Genomic DNA, 5,732 nt, shown 5'->3' on the forward strand with positions numbered 1-5,732 from the left:
TTATAATTTTGGTTTCAAACCCAAAGAAAGCAGGCACCCATTTTCAGTACCTGTACCTAACAGACTGTCACATTAGAAACAGGAGCCTTGATTCCAGTGGATGGAAAGTCACTGGCTTCAGTGTCCTTGGAAACAGAAAAGAAAAGCAGTTTGGAAGGGAAAAAGAAGTCCCCAGAAGAACCAGTTTTCATTTTTAAACCAGTAGGTTGCATTTTTAATATCCTATATTGGTATTTTTTTCCTTTGGATCAGAAACAGATACATAAGCTCATACCTTTTAATCTAAGAAAAACTGTCAAACCTCACGTGGAAAACTTGCTATATCAACAGCTGAACTCTTCAGACTTCCAGAGTAATTTCGTTGCAGGGGTTCTTCTGAGATGCTTTTTTCATTTAAAAGAATGATGTTTTCCACCTGATGAAACCTTTAGCATTTTTTTATATTTTGTGTGAAATAATCACTACCATTGGTATTGCTACCCATTTTTCATCGTCATTAATTTTGGGGCGTGAAATGTTTCAATAAATACTTTTTGCCAGGCTAAAAAATGACTTTGAAGAAGAGGGGAAAGAGGAACTTTCTGCAGTGATGTTGGGAAAAGTTGTTCTGTTATTTGCAAAATGCAGCAGTGCCATTTGATTAAAACTAAAAGTGGAAAATCTGACTCTAGTTTGAGAGCCTTAGAGACAAAATTCCTTCAGTAAGCCAGAGAATGAAAGATCATCAGGTAGCACCATGAACTTCTACCTGGTCTCAAAAATGTGCTGCTCTTCAAGAACCATGCCTAGACATGTAAAGGCATTTGTCTGCAAGCACTCCTTAAACCCAGGTACTTATCTGTTATCTTTGGCTTTCTTTTCTTACAAACTGATGACCAGCACAATTTAAACTTAATGCTAAATTCAGTGGCCATCTGGCTAGTAACTGGTAAAATATGTGTTGAAACAGTAGGGTGTAACCATGGCTAACTCCATGTGCAGTAACCAGGCTGATGAATTGAGGATAAAACCCAGAAGAATGAGATGTTGTGCTGTCTTTTCAGAAGGCAGACCCCAGCTTTCATCACTTGTGCTTCCTGAATTTCATCGGGTTTTGAAAATGTACAAGGCAAGTCCTTCCTTTCCCACTGTGATGCAGTGGGAGGGATTCTCCGTGTCCATGCTTGTACTTTGTTGCGTTCTCTGATACATCTCTCTCTTGAAGAGAACATTTACACCTGAGAAAGACTGAGTTTCTGATAAGGCAGCAGAGCTAGAAAAGGCAAGACTGTTACTGACCTCTACCTAGACTTGCAATAAGCTTTGCGGAGTAATTTGTGATGTCATCTTGCCACCTGTTTTCATTCCCAATGAGCAGCAGGATGCGTAGTTGCATAGTTTGTATTTCAGAACTTGCTGTTAAGACCTACAATAAAGAAACAGTGCAATTGAGCTAAGGAGTGATGTTGAGAATAGTAAGAAAGTTGTGACTTCTGTGGAGATCTTTAGTAAAATTTATCGATTTCATATCTACTAAGACCGATCCTTACTTTGCAGGACTATATATTTGAATGTTCACTACAACAAAAAGTTTATAGAGCCACTACATCCTGAATATCTTCATAAAAGGAGTATTTTCAAAAACATTTCAAGATGACATTCTAAAAAAATGCAATATCAGAAAGATTTGAAAAACATTTGCATAGAAATGATCAGTCATTCATGATGTCCTTATTTGTGCCTTTTAGGATGTTTATGAAGATTCCAAGGATGATTACTATATTGATTTCATGAAAATAATAGAAATGTACTGATTCAGTGCATTACTCTCCTAAACCAGTCATGAGAAAAGATTTATCTCAGTTATCCAATGATAAAAATTATATTACTCTATTTCTTAATCTTTTAGTGCGTATGGTAACACAGAAAAATCACTTTGCAAAGTGCTTTATGTCAAGGGAATTCCAGGCCATGGTAAAGGAGTACACTTTGAAATAATGAAAAACATCATTTGGGGCTATTCGCAAAAGAAATAATTAGTGTATTTATGGATGTTAAACTCTAAGTCTGTTACTCAGCTATGTGCTAGTGAATTATGCAGACACATAAAAAGGGAACATACTTTAACACTGAGGAAGAAGTTGTTATGACACTTAGAACATATTATAACTGGAAAAGAACGTTTACCAAGGTTTCATTCACCATTGATGAAATAAAAAAAGAAAAAGATAAAGGGAAAAGGGAAATTAAATAATAAATTTAATTTTGCCTTAGAATCAATTCCCTTTCAATACAGTGGAATAATTGTGAAAGTGGCTTTTGGAATAGAGATGTGAGAGATGGTAAAGACCAGTCAGAGGTCTAGAAAACATGATCTCTGAAGAAAGACTGTGTGAACTGGAACTCTTCTAGACTAAAAAAGAGAAAGCTAGGGCTAGCTGGCCTCCCTTTCCAGCATTATATTTCTATGGTAATAAAAGGAACCAAAGTGGATCACTGCATCCAAAGGCACAGATGCATAGAATCAGAGAATGCTTTGGGTTGGAAGGAACCTTAAAGATCCAACCCCTTGCCACAGGCAAGGTCACCTGCGACCGGACCAGCTTGCTTCAAGACCCATCCAACCTGGACTTGAACACTGCCAGGGATGGGGCATCCACAGCTGCCCTGGGCAGTCTGTTCCAGCGCCTCACCACCTGCACAGTGAAGAGTTTCTTCCTAATATCTAACCTAAATCTTCCCTCTCTTAGTTTAAAGCCATTGTCCTATCACTTCATCCCCTTGTAAAAAGTCCCTCTCCAGCTTTCCTGTAGCCCCCTGCAGGTACTGGGAGGTGGCTGCTATAAGGTTTCCCTGGAGCCTTCTCCTCTCCAGGCTGAACAACGCCAACTCTCCCAGCCTGTCTCCATAGGAGAGAAGCTCCAGCCCTCTGATCATCTTCATGGCCCTCCTCTGGACTCACTTCAACAGGTCCATGTCCTTCTTACGTTGGGACCCCAGAGCTGAACGCAGTATTCTGTCCAGGTGGGGTCTCATAAGAACAGAGAATATAACATAATCCTACCTTTCAGGAAATGAAAATTATTTCTGTATAAAAGTTGAACTGTCACCTATCCTACAGACTTAATCAAAGAATTAAGGCGACATCAGTATCCTTCTTCTCCCACAATAGGCAGGAAAGCATCTTGCATGGGATGGCAAGATTTTGTTTATATGGACAGTAGGGTGTTGGTTAAAATCTTGCTCTTGCTAGAGGGCTTTTTGTCTATTGTTTTATTATTTTATTAATATTTATAATCTAAATATTTAGGTAATAGATCACATGATGCTTGGAATTATGTGGTATTAAACCAGTAAATAAATAACTGGTTTTTAACTGTGGGTGATAAATATGTTTACAAATATCTTCACAAGGAGCACCTGGCCACCTCAGCAGGTCTTGACAACGTAACTTTCTAGCAAGACTCCTAGTCAATAATATACATGAAGTATATGCCATATGGCCATATACTTTTCGTTGGAATAATAAATAGCATTTCAGTTTATGAAAATCTTTATAAAGTGGAAATGACTCTTGCAAACAATCAGATAAAAGGTGGAGGAAAGTGAACCCATTCAAAACTGATATAAACTAACTGGGAAATCCTCTGTTCATTGCTTTCCAAATAGTCTGTGTTAACATTCACAGGTCCTTTTTTTGCTGTGCTTACAAGAGTGCAGAGAGGTACCTTTAATTTTGGAATGGTGGCAGGTATTGAATACATGATGTGAGACCAGGTAGGCAGAAGAGGGAGAAGATGGATGAGAGACAGGGTCCATTACAAAGGCTGTTCCAGGTTTCGAAATTCAAGGGAGATCAATGAAATGCTGTGACCTGCCCATATAAAAAAATCAGTGGTAGACTCAAACCTAGGTCTCAGGTCTCTTGAAGCCTTGTCTAGTGTTTACTCTCTGCCATGGTTTCTCAAAATGATCCTTGACTGTGCTTATATATGTAGGTTGCTACTCTGCCTCTGCACTTTCAACTTGTCCAATGCAACAGAGAGTTATCAGTGTAGAAGGTTTTAAATAGATGCTTTTTCAGATTGTGTTTGTATTTAGCTTATTTTTAAAAAAATATAACAGGGACACTGAACATGTGAAATTGTTAATATTTTCAGTTGATTAGATGAAGAAACATCCCAAAGGTTACTGGTTCTATTTCTGAGAAACTATAGAGACGTGCTTCACCTTTCCGACAATTGCTGCAGAGACTTGTATAAATCTGGCACATTTGTTCTTGTATTTTTTTAATTTTATTCCTGAGATTCTGCTTGGGAAGGAGATGTTTTAAAAATTCATTATTATTTGATTGCAAGTTGGATGTCAGCCAACTAAAGTTTTGAATTTGAAAGAAAATGCAGCATCAGCTTCTCTGAAACTATAATGGAATGAAACCCTCCAAGCACTCATTAAAAGGGCTTCTGACATCTAGCAAAATTAGATGAGGTGTAAATCATTGAAATACCATATGTGGGTTTGAAATGGAATATTTAATTCTGCAGAATCCAAACCCAAGGCTAAAGGGAAATTTAACTACACCAGCATAATATTTTGATGATGGAAGAACTAATACCATTTTAAAGGGGTTATGTTTAATGTTTAATTTCAAAAAATGTTTGTTGAGGGAATCTCCATTGTTATCTACATTGTTATCTGTCATATAGGCAAATGTTTGAGGAATAATACTAAAGCAGAGGAATAACTTTCCTCCAGTGAAGAGTTTTTAAAGGCTGTAGAAATATTACCGGAAAATTCTGATTGCAGAAGTCTGATCATAATAATTATTTCTTCCCTTAGCTTCCCTTTGATGATTTTGTGCCCTTTGCCCAGCTCCTGTCAGGGGGAAGTTTGCTATTGCTCCTCAGCTGCTGAAGGATGGAGTTGGTTCCATTGCGGAGGTAGAAGGGGGCAGGAGCTATGAAACAGCCCTGCCTTCAATTTTCCTTGTATTCAAAATGCATCTGAAAAGTGCTGTTTTGTCAATAACAGTAACAGTAGTACTAGTAGTAAATATTTCTTTATTTTGTTTCCATTGACCCTTATTGGGATTGGGGCTTCATTATTCTGATGCCATGCAAGTTTAAAAAAAAAAAAAAAAAAGCTTGGCCTGAAATCTTTGTCAACAGACATAAGGAAGGGGATGTGGGTGCATCACTTGAACAAATAAATATGCAGAAGAACAGGTCTCACGGTCTCACTTTGCTATACATGAAGTAAGTCTGATTTTGATCCCTCCTGGCTCTATCTGAACTATAGCTTTGTGAGATTATATAGTTTACTATATGGTTTTACAGTAATTTGTCAGGCTGTGTTTCATACTTTAACTGCACTCTCAAGAATAAAGGTTAGATGTTGTTGTTTTCTCATTATTATTATAGAAATGCTTTTATCATAAAAGTAGGCAAGGATTCATTTCACATGCTGCAAAAGTGTAACTGCCCCAACATGAAAATCAGTTTAAACAGAGAAATATATTTGTTTTCTTGATTATATTGCACATAAGAATGAAATACTTCTGTACAAAAATGTACTTCCTTGTGGTGGGATGGATGAATAGACTGATTCCTCGAAGACAACTATTTGTTTGTCTCTTCAAGCCAGACAAGGTGGGACTCGTGAATTACATTTAAGAGGCACCACTTTGAAGGCAAGGGAGAGATCATGTGAAAAAACCGACATTTGAGGAAATCTTACACAGTTTCAAATTTATT

This window comes from Falco peregrinus, chromosome 1 (genome assembly GCF_023634155.1).
Source record: "Falco peregrinus isolate bFalPer1 chromosome 1, bFalPer1.pri, whole genome shotgun sequence".
In the NCBI taxonomy this organism is placed as follows: Eukaryota; Metazoa; Chordata; class Aves; order Falconiformes; family Falconidae; genus Falco; species Falco peregrinus.